At 39.5% G+C, this 18,202-nt stretch overlaps 1 non-coding gene across 1 annotated transcript; it reads right to left on the bottom strand.

The window, feature by feature from the left end:
- Positions 1-1,547: 1,547 nt before the first annotated feature.
- On the bottom strand, positions 1,548-1,654 carry LOC116894853. Its single transcript, XR_004387068.1, has one exon. It is a non-coding gene; the product is annotated as a U6 spliceosomal RNA (small nuclear RNA).
- Between the last annotated feature and the right edge of the window lie 16,548 nt (positions 1,655-18,202).

The following is an 18,202-nucleotide window of genomic DNA, read 5'->3' as shown; positions in this document are numbered from 1 at the left end:
GTGGCTTCATAGAAGGAATTTGGTAGCACTCCGTCTATTTTGTTGAATAGTTTGGACAGTATTGCTGTGAGGTCTTCTATGAAGGTCTGATAGAATTCTGCACTAAACCCATCTGGTCCTGGATTCTTTTTGGTTGGGAGACCTTTAATAACTGCTTCTATTTCTTTATGAGTTATAGGGTTGTTTAGATAGTTTATCTGTTCCTGATTTTACTTTGGTACCTGGTATTTGTCTAAAAGAAATTATCCATTTCCTCCAGATTTTCCAGTTTTATTGAATGTAAGCATTTGTAGTAGGATCTGACGATGTATTTGAATTTCCTCAGATTCTGATGTTATGTCTCCCTTTCCATTTCTGATTTTGTTAATTTGGATACACTCTCTGTGCCCACTGGTTAGTCTGGCTAGGGGTTTATCTATCTTGTTGATTTTCTCAAAGAACTAGCTCCTGGTTTTTTGTTTGTTTGTTTGTTTGATTTGGGGTTTTTTAAATTTTTTTGTACAGTCCTTTTTCTTTCTACTTGGTTGATTTCAGCCCTGAGTTTGATTATTTCCTGCCCTCTACTCCTCTTGGGTGTATTTGTTTCTTTTTGTTCTAGAGCTTTGAAGTGTGCTGTTAAGCTGCTGAAATATGCTCTCTCCTGTTTCTTTTTTCAGGCACTCAGAGCTATGAGTTTTCCTCTTAGCATAGCTTTCATTGTGTCCTGTAAGTTTGGGTATGTTGTACCTTCATTTTCATTAAATTCTAAGAAGTCTTTAATTTCTTTCTTTATTTCTTCCTTGACCAAGTTATCATTGAGTAGAGGATTGTTCAACTTCCATGTATATGTGGGCTTTCTGTCATTATTGTTGTTATTGAAGTCCAGTCTTAGTCCGTGGTGATCTGATATGATACATGAGATTATTTCTATCTTCCTATATCTGTTGAGGCCTGTTTTGTGACCAAGTATATGGACAATTTTGGAGAAGGTGAGGTGCTGAGAAGAATGTGTATCCTTTTGTTTTAGGTTGGAATGTTCTATAAATATCTGCTAAATCCATTTGTTTCATAACTTCTGTTAGTTTTTATATCCCTCTGTTTAATTTCCGTTTCCATGATCTGTCCATTGATGGGAATGAGGTATTGAAATCTCCTACTATTATTGTGTGAGGTGCAATGTGTGCTTTGAGCTTTAGTAAGGTTTCTTTTTTGAATGTAGGTGCCCTACATTTGGAGCATATATATTTAGGATTAAGAGTTCATCTTGGTGAATTTTTCCTTTGATGAATATGGTGTCCTTTCATATATTTTTTTGTTGACTTTTGGTTGAAAGTCATTATTATTCAATATTAGAATGGCAACTCCAGCTTGTTTCTTCGAACCATTTGCTTGGAAAATGGTTTTCCAGCCCTTTACTCTGAGGTAGTATCTGTCTTTGTCTCTGAGGTGTGTTTCCTGTATGCAGCAAAATGCTGGGTCCTCTTAATGTATCCAGTCTGTTAGTCTATGTCTTTTTATTGAGGAATTGAGTCCATTGATGTTGAGAGATATTAAGGAATAGTGATTCTAAATATATGGAACGCTTCACAAATTCGCCTGTCATCCTTGCACAGGGGCCATGCTAATCTTCTGTGTCTCGTTCCAATTTTAGTATATGTGCTGCCGAAGCGAGCACAGTTTATGGGTATATTATATATGCTTAACACTTTAACACACTTAACTTGAGGACCAACAGTACATGACAAAAGGCAGGTATTCCACAAATGTCTTGTAAATTCTCCAAACGGATATAGATACCAAAACGAAAAGTAAATATAGCAAATATTATTTGAAAATGTATCAAAATAATTACACTATAATAACTCATGGTGAATAGACATTTGACACCCTAATGTCATAGAGCATTGTAATAAGAATTAGATACTAAACAGGATTATACATGACATGAGTATTCCTTTTTATTGTTGTGGAGGTTCCAGAAAATTCAATTAGATGAAAAATGGAAAATAATGGCTAAAGATTTTGAAAAATATGAATCTATATTGTTACTGATAGGTGTTCCTTTACCAAGGAAAACAAATTAACTCAAAGTTTCTACAACCATTGAGTGACAAAAATCAAAATGCACTAAATTGGGCTTAATATTTTCTGTTCTAAAACAATGACAAAGGGGAACAAAAATTACACATCACACACGTAAGATGGGAAAATTGATATTTAGGCAGATGGAGAAAATGCTTAAAGTAACGGCTCATTGTGTCAAGGGAACAGCAAAGGAGAACAGATGGGTACAACCTGAGAGAAAATCAGTTCAGGTCCTCAACAAAGATACAAAAAAAACTGCATTAGCAGAATTATCTAAATTTTATTGACAAAATAGTTGTCAAATGATTGTGTTAAAGAAGAAAGGTGAAGGAACCATGCTGCTTCCAACTCTAGGTGGAGTCAGTTTCAAAGATGTTTCCTCCCAGTACTGTCTTCTATACATATCTGCATACTTAACCAGGCTTCCTCTGCAACACATCCACGCTGTGCTTTATTGGTCACACTCTGATTGGTTGTATTTCTCTACCAATGAGCTCATTACAAGAATGGCTTCTCTCCTCAGGTTGTTGCTCTCTTAAATGACCTCATGATTACAATATCTGGTTGTCTGTTGCGTTTAGTGTCTTCTAACCCCATCAAAGCCTATAGAGAAAACCAAGAGCTAGTAAGAGTCTCCTGAAGATCTTTAATTCTAACAAAGCATCTACCTCCCTGTTCTCCATTTATTTGACTCAGATGTTCCAAGTGTAGTTCATTGAAGATGCTTCATAGGACGCTTACTCATGAGACACAATTTGTGGTAAGACTAATGTAGTCATAGAAAAAAAAGGTGTCAGACAGGCAAAATTATATTTTGTTTTGTTTTGTTTTAGTTCTTTTATGTACTTATATTCCAAAAGTTAGCCCCTTCCTGATCCTCCCTCCCAAAGTTCTTCACTCGATACCCCACCCACACCTCTGAGACGGTACTCCCCTATCACCTCACCCCCACCGACGTCTCTCTTCCCTGGGGCATCAAACTTCCACACGATTAAGTGCATCCTCTCCCACTAAGGCCATACAAGGCAGACTTCTGCTACACATATGCCTGAGGTCGCAGACCAGTCCATGTATGCCTCTTGGTTGGTGGCTTAGTCTCTTGGATCTCTGAGGTGTCTAGATTAATTGACACTGTTGTGGGGTTGCAATACCCTTCAACTCCTTCAGTCCTTCCCCTAACTCTTCCATAGGGGTGCATGACCTTAATCCAATGGCTGTCTGTAAGTATCTGCTTTTGTCTCAGTCAGTTGCTGGTAGAGCCTCTCAGAGGCTCCATCAATCCAGGATGCTGTCAGCAAACACAATATGGCCTCAGTAATAGTAATAGTTTGGTATGTGCACATGGGATGGATCCCAAGTTGGGCTGGTCACTGGATGGCCTTTCTTTCGGTCTCTGCTCTATTTTTGTCTCTATATTCCCTTTAGACAGGAACAATTCTGGGTCAAAAATTTTGAAGATGGGTGGTGGCCCCCTGTCTCAACTGGAGATGGTCTCTTCTGATTCCATCTGCCTGTCCATTGTTGGGCATTTCATCTAATATCACCACTATTAAGTCCTGGTGGTTTCTCACATCCCTGACCTGACTTTCTAGAGGTACCCCCCCACCCCACAAGGCTGCATATTTTATTCATTCTCTTAGCCTTCTCTCTTGTCTCCCCCCAATACCTGCTCCTGCTCCTCTCTTTCCCCCTTCCCCTCCACTTTCCCACCCAGCTGCTTCCTTCCCTCTGCCTCCCATGATTATTTTGTTCCCCCTTCTAAGTGGGTTTGAGGTATCCAGACTTCTGCCTTATAAAGCAACAGCATTGTTAGAAAATTTAAGTCATCTTTAGACTAAAGTAATACACTTACATTTGGTTTTAAATTTTAGTTATAAAATATTTTAAGGTTCAAGGTGTAAATAATGTAAACTGTAGAAGAAACATAAAACTCTACCCTTCCACATACTCACCAATTAAATATCTCACTGCACAGTTCTCTTGTCCAGTTATTATATTACTTTAGTTGTTCAAAGTCATTATCCTTCTGCCTTGGAACATAATATTACTTTGAAGAATCTGTTGCCAACCAAACTGTGATTAATTTGCAGGTATTGATCTTTTGTCCTGCTATTTCATATTTTAGTTTTGGTGTTATGTTGATTTCTCATAAGTGAACTGCATGATCGCTGTGTTAAATTATTAAAAATCAAATGCAAAAAGAAAAATAACAATATAAGAAGAGTTTTCTCTTTTTCTCACATATGATCCCACCACACATATGCACATACATTTACATTTATTTGGGGAAGTGCACAAAATTTATTCTTACATTTTGTTTTCGGTGAGCTATTATTTTGTTTTTTTCAGTTTCTACAAATCAATGGAATAGTAAACTAGGAACACACATATTGTGTCTTGAAATGGTTCTTCTTAAATTGAGCTAACCCACAGTTATTAATTGTTTCATCATAATGTCCATCTTTTTATTTTGGAAGAAACTAAGAGCTACCTGAAGATGATGCCAAGCACCTGCGGCCCCAGCACTTAGGGCGCTGATACTGGGGGATCACTAAACCCAGAAGGTGGAGACAAGAATGGGAGTAGTTAACCCCTGTGAAGTAAAGGAAACAAGAGCTTTAGAAGCAAAGCTTGAAAATAGATGGGGCAGGCAGTAAACTAAGCTCTGTTTATATCCATTCTACTGCAGTGCTTACAATTTGAGAGAGAAAGACAGACAGACAGACGGAGAGAGAGAGAGAGAGAGAGAGAGAGAGAACATCTTTGAAAACCATAAAATTAAAATTTTGTGAATAATACTCTTAAATCAAAGCTAGACCCATGGGAGACTATTTGATATAAAAAAACACTTAGCAAACATCACGCCATTTTGTGGTCATCCTTATGACCCCAGTTATCTTCCTGAGATCAATAGAGATTTACACAAAAGGATTAGAGAAAGGCTGTGGGCCTGAGTCATTTGCCGGCAGTTTTCATGTGAGAATTAAACTCTGATGATAATGCACAAGTTACCACTGTACAGCTACATTCTCTCTGGAGACTGATAAATCTAGTTGATATGTAAAAACTAATTTACCCTAGTAACACAGATTTGACCTAGTTCTCTAAGGAAAATATGTACTCCCCGTTTCATGGTAAAGATGCAGTGTCCTCTCCCTTGTGCTTGCAAACAGTGTTTTTCTTTACTGAAATCATCCTTTTGTAGTTCCACATTTCTCCATTTCTACATCAAAAGAGATACTCATGGATGTTTCAGCACATCCTGACATAACATGATACTGCTAACAGACTGTCTTCCCTGCTAGACTTCAAAGTCAGTGAAATTAGAATCCTCATCTGGTTGGGCACATTGTGTCATAAGCCTCATGTGGTTTTGGGGATACTCAGTATTTCTGACCAAGAAAAACAATAGTTGGGAAGGGGGAGAATGAAAGGAAGGAAGGGTCAAGAGTCACTCAAGCATGTGAAAGTGGATGGTGGCTCCTTATTCGGTACATGGTTTTTATTATAATATCTGTCACTACTCACATTTTGTGGACAGAATCAGATGCCCATTTGCCTGTTTGCAGGGACCTCGTCAGGCTTTCAGACATCGTGAAACCATAATAAAGCCATACTTTCAAGTTAGTATTTCTAAATAAGAATATTTTTGAAAATTAGTGTGATTTCTTTCATATTTCTATACTAAACATGAGTCCCATTTGTTCTACTTTGTTTCTGTTGTTGTGATAAAACACTAACCAAAGGCAACTTAGGGAAGAATGGGGTTTATTTGACTGATAAGATTGCAACCACAACAGGAACTCAGTGGAAGGAACCTGGAGGCAGGAACTGATGCAGAGTCCATGAAAGAATGTGGCTTAGTCCCTTCTGGGTTCATGTTCAGATGCTTTTCTTATAGGCCCAGGATTATACCCACTGGGGATAGACCCACCCACAGTGAGCTAGCCCTTACCAATTAGAAATCAAAGAAGCACTCCATAGACATGCCCTCAGACCAGCCTAATAGAGGCCATTCCCCAGCAGAGGTTCCTTTCTTTCTTTCTTTCTTTCTTTCTTTCTTTCTTTCTTTCTTTCTTTCTTTCTTCCTTCCTTCCTTCCTTCCTTCCTTCCTTTCTTTCTTTCTTTGTTTTTGATGTGTCATGTTGACAGTCATGATAAGCCTTAACATTATGTATAAATCATTGTCTCCAGAAATACCTATACAAGAACAATAAATTTTGTTACGTCGAAAGTAGATTTCATTAAAGGGTAAATCCCTTGTTTCATGAAGCTCAACAAAATGGATCTTAAATGTTCGTGTGTTTGAATTTAGACTTGTGAAGATCCAAGAGTGTTTTCTACTATGGAAAGAGCATTCAGTTGAAAGAGAGCCAATTTTATATCTTTACATTTCTCACTCTCAGCATCTAGAGAAACTCTATTAGCCTGTCAAGCCTCTACTGTAGTCAGCATAATCACTTTAAGAGTATTATGATAGTGTATCTGCTTTGAGAAAGTTTGGCACATTTATTAAATTCAGTTAGAAAGCTGTTGGTTATAAGCAAACTATATATACCACTTTTGAACCCTTAGAGCAATTGGGCCATGTTGGTCATTGTGGTAGTTCATAGGCATCCTAACTGGGTAGAACTATGGTTACGCCCATCCCTTGAAAGCTTGAGTGGTTACTTCTAGTGCCATGAAATCTAGTGCTTATCAGGGAAGTGGCATTTCTAAGAGCACCTCTGCTTCTGCAAACCTCCAACCTGTTGCTTCTTGATGGCCATGCTCAATAAAGTTACTTTGATCTCACTCTGCTGAAACAGAACTCACCCCCTAGTACCAGTTCCTCAGCCATAATCCCACTGTCATCAAGCATTTAGTGCACAGCTATGTCAATGGAGAATTTAAGGACTGAATACTTGATGCCTTATGGGAAAAAAAACTGATGTTTCTCTTCTATCCTTTAGGTATCCCCTTTGTATGTGCTATCAGCGGCAAAGTCAGTAAGTGTCACAACATGAACTGTGAAATTGGTTGCAATCTCCGTGGATTCCTACTTTGGTTATCTAGCCTGGTCCACCACATCCAGGAACTGCATGTTGGGCCATGTGAACATTGCACTATCAATAGATCCAATCAAATGAAAATACTGGGACTAAGTGTGCTTTTGGTGAGTCCTGGTGTTGCAATGAGAGAGCTCTTTATAACTGACCCTAATAAAGTCATCACATGTCTGAATATTGGTGACCTTCCAATAGATTGCAGTATATTGAAGCAACTCTGCTTAGTGAAGATGTTCCATTTTGAGCCTATGGAGAAGTCTACCTCACAAACAGGATGCCAGATTCCTCTATGACCATGTCAATTTTAAAACTGTTCAAAGAGGGTTGGGGATTTGGCTCAGTGGAAGAGCACTTGCCTAGTAAGCGCAAGGCCCTGGGTTCGGTCCCCAGCTCCGAAAAAAAAGAAAAGAAAAAAAAACTGTTCAAAGAATACTTCAAGAAGATTCATTAGTGGGTCATTTTGTTTTACCTGAATCTTTTGAGACCAGAAGAGAGACATGCCTGAAAGCCTTTCAAATTTTATGAGATTATTTATAGAGAAAAATACAGAAATATTGGGTGATAGGTAACACCAAAAGAGCAAGGTTCTCTACATCAGCATGGTCAAAGTTCATAGGAAGACACACACCGAAGCAGCATGCACAGGTCTGCACCAAGATGACTACAGATGTATTATGACCCCCAGTTTAGTATTGTTATAGGAGTGAATGAAGAGTGGGCCTCTAATTCTTGTGCCTCTCTTGGGCTTTTTTTCCTTCTTTTTGTTTGTCTTATTCAACCCTGGTGTGATAGTGTTTGTTTTATCGTACTATATTTTATTTTATTATTATTCCTTAGAATCCTGGTTGCTTTCTAATGAGAGACAGGAAGTAGATCCAGATGAAAGGGAAGGAAAGAAGGAACTGTGAGGAATAGAGGGTAGAGAACGCGTAATCAGGATATAGTATGTGAGGAAAAATATATTTGCAATTTTAAAAAGGGGAAATGTCAAAATAATCATTTTGTATTTATAAGAATTACTCTAGATGTTTTTCTTTGTAACACTGGCTAAGTCATTCTAAAGGTGGGCTAGCTGCTAATGAAAGAATTGTTATTAGGGACACTGTGATAGTTAATAACTTCCCACATAATATCTAATCCCCCTGCTTCTTAGATGAAGTCTTCAGAGGATAAAAGAAACACCATCGTTTAACTTTAAACTTCATCTACACCAAAGAATTACAAGCTTCTGATCAAGGATCTTAAAATTTCCCCTTGAATTTCTTTTCATTGATCTGGGCTCTTTTTCATGATGAGTAGCATCATAATTTTGTGTTGCTAACATTAGTGGTATAAATTAACTCTCAAAATGAATGGATAGGTGATAAAAACAAATATGTCATATTATTAAAAGTAAGTAGTACAGTCAGTTACTGGGGTCACTGTGGTCCTTTATACGCTTTGGAATCTGAGTTCAAATCCCCATCATTCATATGAAAAAAAAAATAAAAGTTGGGTATTGCTATGACTGCCTTTATTTAACCCTAGTATTCCTGATAAGTCACTGAATAGACAGCCTAACCATAGGCTATGCTTCCATACCAGTAGAAGACCCTATCTCAAATCTATAAGATGAAGGAGGAAGACAGCCCATGTTCTGGTCAGGTTTCCATATATACAGGTTCATGTATACACGCACATACATGCTACATACAAACAGATACACTATACTAGCTACTTTTCTCATTGCCATGTCAATAGTATCTGGTAAAAAAAACACCACAGCTTAATGAAGGAAAAGTTTATTTTGAAGATGTTCATCTGGGAGGGGAAGGTGTGAGGGTAGGAATGTGAGGTCAACCCCACTGGCAAACAGGAAGCAAAGAGAGACAGACAGAGAGAGAGAAAGAGAGAGAGGGAGGGAGGGAGGGAGGGAGGGAGAGACGGACAGACGGACGAAGGAGGCTGGTACTCAGTCTGGGTTCTTCTTTCTATTCACTTTGAATTGCCAGCCTATAGGATGGTTCCACCCACCTTCCGAGTTGATCTTTCTTTTTCACTGAAACATCTGTAAGGTTCCGGCAGGGTGCTGTAAGGTTCTTACAGGTGTAAGCTGTCTCTGGCAGGTGTCAGGCTGTAGGAAGCCGTAGGACTCCACTGTGGGGATGGGGAAGAACAATCTGAGGCACAGGACACAGTCGGAGCTGGCTCAGGGGTCCCCAGGCCTGCAAGGAGGCCAGGGCCATCTGGTTCTCAGGCTCTTGGAAACCCAGACACTGCTGATGCTGCAGAAAAGCTGAGAATGGAGTAACACCCCCCCCCGCCCCGAGGCTGGATCTAGCCTGAGGCCAAGCGGGGAAAGGGGGACTCTGGCTGGTCCTGTGGGGATAGTGCTTGGCTTGACAGAGTGGTCAGCTTGAGCTTGACTTGGCTGCTGTAGCAGGGAGGCAGAGAGACCTTCTACGGGAGATTAGACCGCAGCTCTGTAGGCAAAGGCCTTCTCTATGACTCTCCACAGTGGATCTCAATAAAAAGAGACAGTCCATGGTTTTAAGACATTTATCGTCATGGCAGAAGTGAATGAGTAAAACCATACCCCTCTTCTCAGGGTGGGCCTGAGATTAAATACCCTTTGCAGGGAGTAATGTGTGGGAAGGGAAGCTTATTGGCTAAGCCTCCAGACCTTTAGATATCTCATTATAATGGAGCTCTGTCTTGAGCCTACATGACCTGTGGTCACATCCTCTACTTGCGGAGGGGTTTGGAGCATTACCCTTACATGACTGATGGCCACAAATCTATGGAGGGCTGTGGCTAGTGATGAGGCCTAGTTTCCCAGGAGTCAGACGAAATGCTTACCATCCCTTCAGGATCACCAGGGTTTCTAGCCTTAGCTAGAACTAGGAACCAGGGTACCTTTCACAGTCCCACAAGCATCCTCATAGACATACTCAAGAGATGTATTTCCATAGTGACTCTATAAAACCAATCAAGTTGACCAATGAAGGCTGACACCACATGCATGATCTCCATCCCTGAGACTGATAGTTGACATCATTGTTTTGCGTATTTTATTCATTAACTTACTCATCATCTTTATACATTTCTAGATACTGGTCTGGCACAATTACAAGGATCTTTATTAAATCCAGAAATTGCATTTAGAAAATTGAAATCAGGGGTCTTCCTGAGGCACAGCTAGCAGAGATAGGAGCATAGCATGACTGTCCTCTGAGAGGCTCCACCCATCAACTATCCTAAATGGACACCGAAACACACACCCAAACATTAGATGGAGCTTGGGAAGTCTCATGGTAGAGTTGGGGGGGAAGAGTTGAGGAATCCAGAGGGTATAAGAGACTCCATCAGAAGACCAACAGAGTCAACTAACCTGGACCCTTGGGGCTCCCAGAGACTGAATCATCAAGCAAAGAGCACGCCAGGGCTAGACCTAGCTTCCCCCACCTACACATAGGTAGCAGATTTGCAGCTTGGTCTTAATGAGGGTCTGCCAACAACTGTAGCGGAGACCTACCCTGACTTTGTTGCCTGCCTGTGGCTCCTGTTCCCCTGGGCTGCCTTGTCCGACCTCAGTGGGAGGGGATATGCCTAGTCCTGCAGTGACTTGAGGTGCCAGAGGATGAGGGGTTCCCAGGGGAGACCTCCCCCATCTCAGAGATGAAAGGGAGGGGTGAGGGAAAGGGCTGTGTGAGAGGGGGACTGGGCTGTGGTAAGGATGTAAAGTGAATCAATCAATAAATAAATAGGAAAAGGAAAATAAAAACAAAAAGCAAAAAAAGTATAAACTTAAAAAAAATTGAAATCACATTCTTACAAAGGTTTGTGAAAAATATCATTAAAAATTAAAAGAAAAAATGGTAGAGTTTGATTATTACCTGAATTCAATAACTTAGAAAATATGAAACTGACTTAGATCTTCAGGAATGCACCATCATTTGCTTTTAACATTCCTTTTAGTTATTCATTGGTTTAATTTACTCAACATTAATGCATGTCGGCTATATCTTAAACTATCTTGCGTGTGCTGGCCATATAGTAACTCCCAGCACTGAAGGAATAACCCCATAAGGAGCTCGCTGCGTTTATAAAGTAACTGTCAAGCAGAGAGATGACATTTCTCTGCAAGTAATGCATAAATGTTGCTTTAATGGTCAATATCACCTATCAGAGAGTTTAGCCAGCTAAATTGAGGCAGTGCCTGTAAGCACTGGGTAATGACTTTCCTTGAAGCAAAGCTGCTTTCTAGTACACTCGCCATCAACGTTTCTAAGCCCATCAGGTTTCTTCCTCCCTAGCTCTCAACATCCCACATTTCTCTTCCACTCTCATCTAAGTCCATCAGATACTAGAGACTGCTGGTTCGGAAGTAAACGGGAGCAGCAATTCACAGTGGTGTGATCATCAATATTTGTCCTAGAGAAGATGTCAAGAAGATAAAGAGAATGTGCTTTATTCCTGATCAGAGTCTTTGCTGAGTGTGAATTATCTACATTACTACTCCCACATTTAGAATATGCAAATGTCAAGAACAGAGGGGACGTTCGTTTGATTTGCTCGGTTGGTTTTGTTTTTGTTTTGGTGTTCTGTTTTTCAGGATGATGAGGACTTTATTGAATCTCCACAATCTCTTGTTGAGATATATTCTTCCTTTTTCGCATTTTGTGAGAGACCTACAAAATGAACTACTTGCTTAACAATGTAATATACACCCAATAGTTGCAAAACTCAGATGACAATACCAGCAACAGCAAAATGATGTGGAACTGCTGACTGACAGGGGAAGTCCAAGCACCATCTGCTCGCACTGCCAAGTCCCCTTTGTAGACTAGATTTCCTAAGAAGATAGAGAGATGGAGATTTCCTTTTGCAGGTCAGGTTTGTCAAGAAGCTGACTCGAACAGAGATTAGTGTGTGGGAATTCTCTTAAAAAATGTTTTCAGTGAGAAGTATGCAAATGGTGACCAATATTTCTTAGCAATAGACCAAACCAATGATTATTTCCTGTGCTTTTCTAGGGGACTTTTTAAACCTCAGATGATTAATCTCTGAAACCACCAGATTTGTCAAATTAACTATTGTGTTTTACATTAATTCATTTCTTAAACATGTAGAAATCTCTCTATTACCCTTAGGAGAAAAAGTAACCATAGTCAGATTCTGGGTTCTGCGACTCACAGGAGGAAGTCTAGTTGAGACAGCAGGCATGGATGTATGATCCCCCGGGGCTCAGGGGCAAGCATTCCACAGTGTATAAATATAATTATACTCCTTAATACTGGCAGGATGTCCTCATTTCCCTCTATTTCATTTAATCTTCTCAAGTTTAATTCTGCATTGATAGCAAAAACCTACACTATAACTCCCTTGCTTTTATTAATCATTGATAGGTAATTGATCGTCTCTCCTCAACTCAAAAAAATCACCGTCAGCCCCTCAACTTGTCTACTGCATCACCCTGGGCCGAAAGGTACTCTAGGCAGTGACAGTTCTGAACCCTTCTTAGAGTAACAAGCTACAAATACGCTTTCTGGTATTTCTTAGTTGGCCATGGGGACAATCGCTGGGGAGTTTTCAGAAGACAGATGAGAAGACTTATGGGATATATGTAGCATAGAAACTAATCCAAAGACCACCAGAATACCAGGTAGAGGTGGGATCAGAGACTACTGAAACCATGAATACCTGCCAGCCCGTCCATCCCGTGTCTCATTTCTTTTCCATCAGTTTCCTAGGGGAAAACAAATATTTCTGTCTTTACATGATGTTGTTCTTCATAAGAAGCAAAAACCTTAAAGTTGCTGAAACATAGAGAAAGTATGGATGCTTGATGATTTTGTATAAATTCTAAACGTAAGGAGAGTAGAGTCTTCCATTTTCATCAAACAAAATATAGCTCATCATTTTCTTACTCTGAACGCATATTTGCTCTTTCCTTGGCCGTTTTGTTGCTTTAATCAGCTAAGCATTCTTTGGAAGAGAGATGTGACAGAACAGTGCATCCTCCGTGTTTCTCCACAAACAACAGGAGAATGCTGTTATATACAGAGGCAAGCTTTTCATCAATCCTTCCTCTGTTAGCGATTTCCAGACTTGGGGTCTACATCAAAGGTATCAAACTATACTTATATATCAGCCTGGAGATATTTTCTGATGCCACTCTAAAGTCTTGTGGGTAAAATAGATACCAACAAACAAAACAAATCTTTCCATTAGAATCACCCTTGTGTGTGAGAGAGATTTACCATAATCCCTTTCAAAGCATAAGATCAACCCTACCCAGACTTCTCCCTTCCTTAATATCCACAACTGTTATGCTTGAGTGTCTCCACTGGACACAAAGAATTATGGGAAATCAGAAAAAATACAATTCTATATTTCTTAATGATCAATTACTCCAGACTAATAATCTATTTACTCACTTGAATACAGTATTTGCTAAACATAAATGTATACTACAACATCCATTAAAAGATTGTTCTAGATTCTTTTTACTGTGAAAAAGTTCTATTCTACACATTTTACATACCTGTGAAGTCTTATAGAAGGCTCTTACACTCAATGTTACCATTAATTTCATTTTGTACATAGGGAAGCTAAGGCACAGAGAGACAAAGTCGCACAGTGAATATGTTTATATAGATAATCCTAAGAGCAATGTTCATAAATCAAGAATAGTATGCCCTATCACCTAATAGAAACTTGGCTGGGTAAAATGCTTATGTTCTCAAATGAAGAGAAGCAGCCACTTATGTCAAGAGAAGCTCCTGTTCCTAGCTATTTACTGGCAAAGTTAAATTAGAACTGTTCTCAGAAACTGTTCTCACCAAAATTGGAAAATTGACATGTGGCTAAATAGATGGTGATGCATGGTGGCCCTATCCCCCTCCTGCTACATCGTAAAAAGAAAGTCTGAGATGTCTTGAAATAGTGGAGTTTCCCAAAAACAGTCATTCAAAAGATCACGAACTCCCAACTGAAAAAGTTACTAAGGAACTGTTGCAGCTTACTTGTGAAGTATACCCCAGAGGCCATGTGTTGTACTGTGGTGTTGATGGGAAACAGTGGAACTTTCGTAAAGAGGGGAGCCTTCGGGAGATAGTGGTTAAAAAGGCATGCAATATTGGCACTCCCTGCCTCTCCTCTTTCTCTTCTCTGGCTTTTATGATCGAGAAACTACCCTATCTGTGCTATGACCACCTCCCATCATGTTCTTCCTCACCACTGACCTAAAGTAATGCAACCAAGTGACAAACTTGGACAAACATCTCTTAATCTACGAGCCAAAATAAGGCTTTATACCTTCAGGCTGCTGTGTGCCAAGGATGACGTCACAACAGACAGCTGACTAGCAAAGGCTCCAGGTGGCTAAGTTATCCTACCACTTGTCCCTCCCCATATCTAAGAAGTTCCTTGCTATAACATTTGATTTTTGCTACCCTGTGAATAGCAAAAATATTTGCTTGCACAATTCAGAAAAAGCAGTGACTTTTAAATACAGTTATACACTGCTACCCCGATGAGGTGCCAAAGTCTTGTGAATTCTGAGCCAATTTTTTCTATCCAAATGAATTGTAGAGCCCTAGATAATCTAAACAAAAATGTCGTGCTTAAATCCAAGACAAACTCAAGGTAACAAATGGCCTCGGCGTCTGCCACATGCAAGAAAGAAAATGTATGGCTCCTTGGTATGTACCTCAGTTCCTCACTTGCTCCCAAAGATAAAAATTAATAATATATCGATAATGATAATTAATAATAGTAATAAACATTAATTAAGAATTCTAAGCTCTCGCTTGGGTAAAGCAATGATGCATTTAGTGCTGGAGATAGAGAACAAAATACAGTTTTTGTTTTACACCTTCTTTATCTTCCATTCAGAAGCATCTCAAATGTTTTGGTGATTTAGAGAGGAAAAGGCAGGTCATAGAATAACCACAAGTGCGTAATTCATGGTAAAGACCCATAGTCATTTGAGGAGACATATTAAAGCCAGAAGTCAGGGTGATCAAACACAAGAAATCTGTGAGCAACACTAGCAGCTGGGACTGAACATGCGCTGTGTAATAGGCACCTTTCTAATGTCTAACATACTTTAACTCAGTCTCTTCATACAGGATTCATGAGGTAGACCCAATTTTACCATCTATATATTTAGATGAGAAAATTAAACATGGAGAAGTTAAGTGAGTTCTCAAGAAAGTACTGACAGTTAAGGTGAAACGCAACATTTCAGCCCAGGTACTTCAGTTCCAGGATATCTGAGCTAAAGCCCTGAAGAACAGCTGTATCTTGGAGAGGATTTTTGCTGCTTGTCATTTTCTCTGGCCTCAGAGATGAAGCTGCTGGCCAGTTCTTTACCTCAGGGGGCTCATGGGAAAGAGAGTCTCTGCTTGTGATTTGGAGAAGGAGCCATTGGTTTCTCGTACAGATTTAACAAGTTAAAAACCAACCACTACACAATGATCATACTTGTATAACACAGAGCTTACAAACGCCTTTATCTAAGTTCTTGTGACAGAATAGGCAGTTGTTAGTGTCTCCCGTTTGCACTTATAACTATGCTACTGTAAGAACCCAGTAAACACTAAATGCACCAATGCAAATCACAAGCGACACAAGGCGAGCAGTGCATCTGATATATGAGTTTATTTTATCCCCCTACATCCAACCAGTATGAATCCGTTGATAATAACATGTCCATTCCAATCCCTTTTCATTATTCCTGACATAAACTAGGACTCGAGAAATGGATAAGATTTGAGAGTGAGCTACAAAGTCAATTGAGTCTTTAGAAATATCTACTGTGGGGTTTCAAACTCCTTTCTCTTCAAACATCCAGGATGCTTTTGGAGCTGTCAGAATTTTACCATTAATCAAAATATAAGGAGATCTCCCAGTCTCATTTATATTACTTGGTATTGTGTTGCAAATGCAGGTAAGTATTTCCAGCAGATAGATAGTAGGCACTGAAGACACCTTGTTGACAGAATAGCTCAGAGGAAACATGGCTTCTGTAAATCTGGTCGAATCACTGGTGAGAGAAGCCGATGAGACCACCTCAACCAATTTTATTCTAAAATTTGTATCTCAAGATCCACAGTCCAAAATATAACAGACAAGGAAAATGTTGAGATTGCTTACCTCTCAGGCTATCTTTAGTGCTCCAGAATTCATTGACTACAATACTAGTACTTAACACCAGGTTCAAGACAAAATTCTTCACCCACCCAAAACCATATTCCAAAACCATTGTCCAAAGTCCTGTTGTAGTATTGGGACTTTTAAACCCATTGAAATCTGGAATCCACCATAAACTTTATGTTCAGTGATGCATTATGGTTTTTTGTTTGCTTGTTGGTTTTTTTGTTTTTTTTTTTTTTTTTTTGAAATGGTTTTGTAACAGCCCTGGCTGCCCTGGAACTGGCTTTGTAATTTATAGAAATCTACCCGCCTCTGCCTTCTGAGTGTGGGATTAAAGAAGTGTGGCACCACGGTCTGACTATAATACAGGGTTGTTGTTTGTTTTGAGTTTTATTGTGTTTTGGTTTTCTGGGCAAATGCACTTTAAGAATCTTTTACTTCAGCCTTTTTAAATTTAAAGTCAAAATGAAGTATATTAAAGTTATTATAAGAATAAATTCTTAAAATATACCAAAAACGTTAACTTAGCAGCTGTAATTTAGGAAATGTCTAATAAATGAAGGGAAAGTGTCAAGCTCTACACTCAGTCTAAGACTCATTCTATATGTGATTATTTCTAAAGTCTTCATTTTTGATATCTCCAAAATACACAGTTAGAAAAGACGAGTTCTCAGGTCCCCAGAAGCTTCAAACAGAAATGGAAGGGAAAGCACTCTAGCCTCCTGTCCATCTCAACACACACACAGACACACACACACACACACACACACACACACACAGTACGGGAGCAGTTGTCTTCCAAAAGTCAATTAATATACTATATAGATTCACTCACATACAGGAGGGCCATTAAAATCTCCCTGGTTCTACTAATAAATTGAAGATGCACCCCCAAATCCTAGGTCAAACAAGAAGGCAATTGAAGTCTGTTCCCCCAGAGACTAACTGATCAAACTAAAGTCTCCAACTGTGGGGCTCCCAAATCTAATGATTCCGTGACTTCCAATGATTCTCGTTATGGTGTCATTTCATAATGACCAGTTATATAAGAGTATGTTCTCTTCACTCATTCACCAACGTTCTCAATTGGTGGTTCTTCCTCCAAATATGTCTTACTCTCATAAATAGATTTGGCAATCAGAAATGAAAATAGAATTCCATCAATGCCAGAGCCACCAGTGCTTCAAACCCTTCACTTAATTTTCAGACAAGAGTAGAAATAATTGAGCTGCACTCGGCCTATTTTTATGAAATTATTCTGCAGAACAGAGCAGTCTTTACTTCAGAACAGCCCCACCTTATCCACCTCCGTGGATTTGCTAAAATGAGGACAGCAGTTTGTGAAAAGGGAGTTGTATGCCTTTAAACCGTCATATTTAAAACAGTCGGCCCAATTCTTACATCCTTCAGTGGGCACAGACAGAAAGACCAAACTTAAAAGAAAAAAATATTCACTGGCATGGCTAATTTAATAATAGTACTTTTCTTCAGCATTCGGGGCTATAGTTTAAAGTCCTTATAAATGCACAAACTCACATTGGACCACACAAGCAATTCCATGATTATTAAACTCCGGGATTTCTATGAGGAATCCCTAAAACATGTTTCAGATTGGGCAGTCAACCTGAACAGTCTGGATTTTCCTAACAGAATTGAGAAGTACAGATATCTTTATGGCTCTCCGACGTGCAAGTGGTCAAGGCCAAAGCCCCTGGCTCTAATCCTGACCCACCCGGCACAGTACGCGTTATTTAAATAAAGTTCATTATCTCTGAAATACACAGAGTGAGATGAGTTCTCAGGTCCCCAGGAACCCTCCAGCTTCCTGAGCATCTCAGAACGAACACACCAGTACACACGCACGCACACGCAGAACAGGAGCGGTTTCCTTCACTTTTTTTCTCTTCCGGTTGCAAACATATAGGAACAGAAATGACTGCTGGGATTCA

The sequence above is a fragment of the Rattus rattus genome, chromosome 2, assembly GCF_011064425.1.
Source record: "Rattus rattus isolate New Zealand chromosome 2, Rrattus_CSIRO_v1, whole genome shotgun sequence".
In the NCBI taxonomy this organism is placed as follows: domain Eukaryota; kingdom Metazoa; phylum Chordata; class Mammalia; order Rodentia; family Muridae; genus Rattus; species Rattus rattus.
Note: the sequence above shows the minus strand (reverse complement) of the source record. Positions and strands in the feature narration are given on the sequence as shown.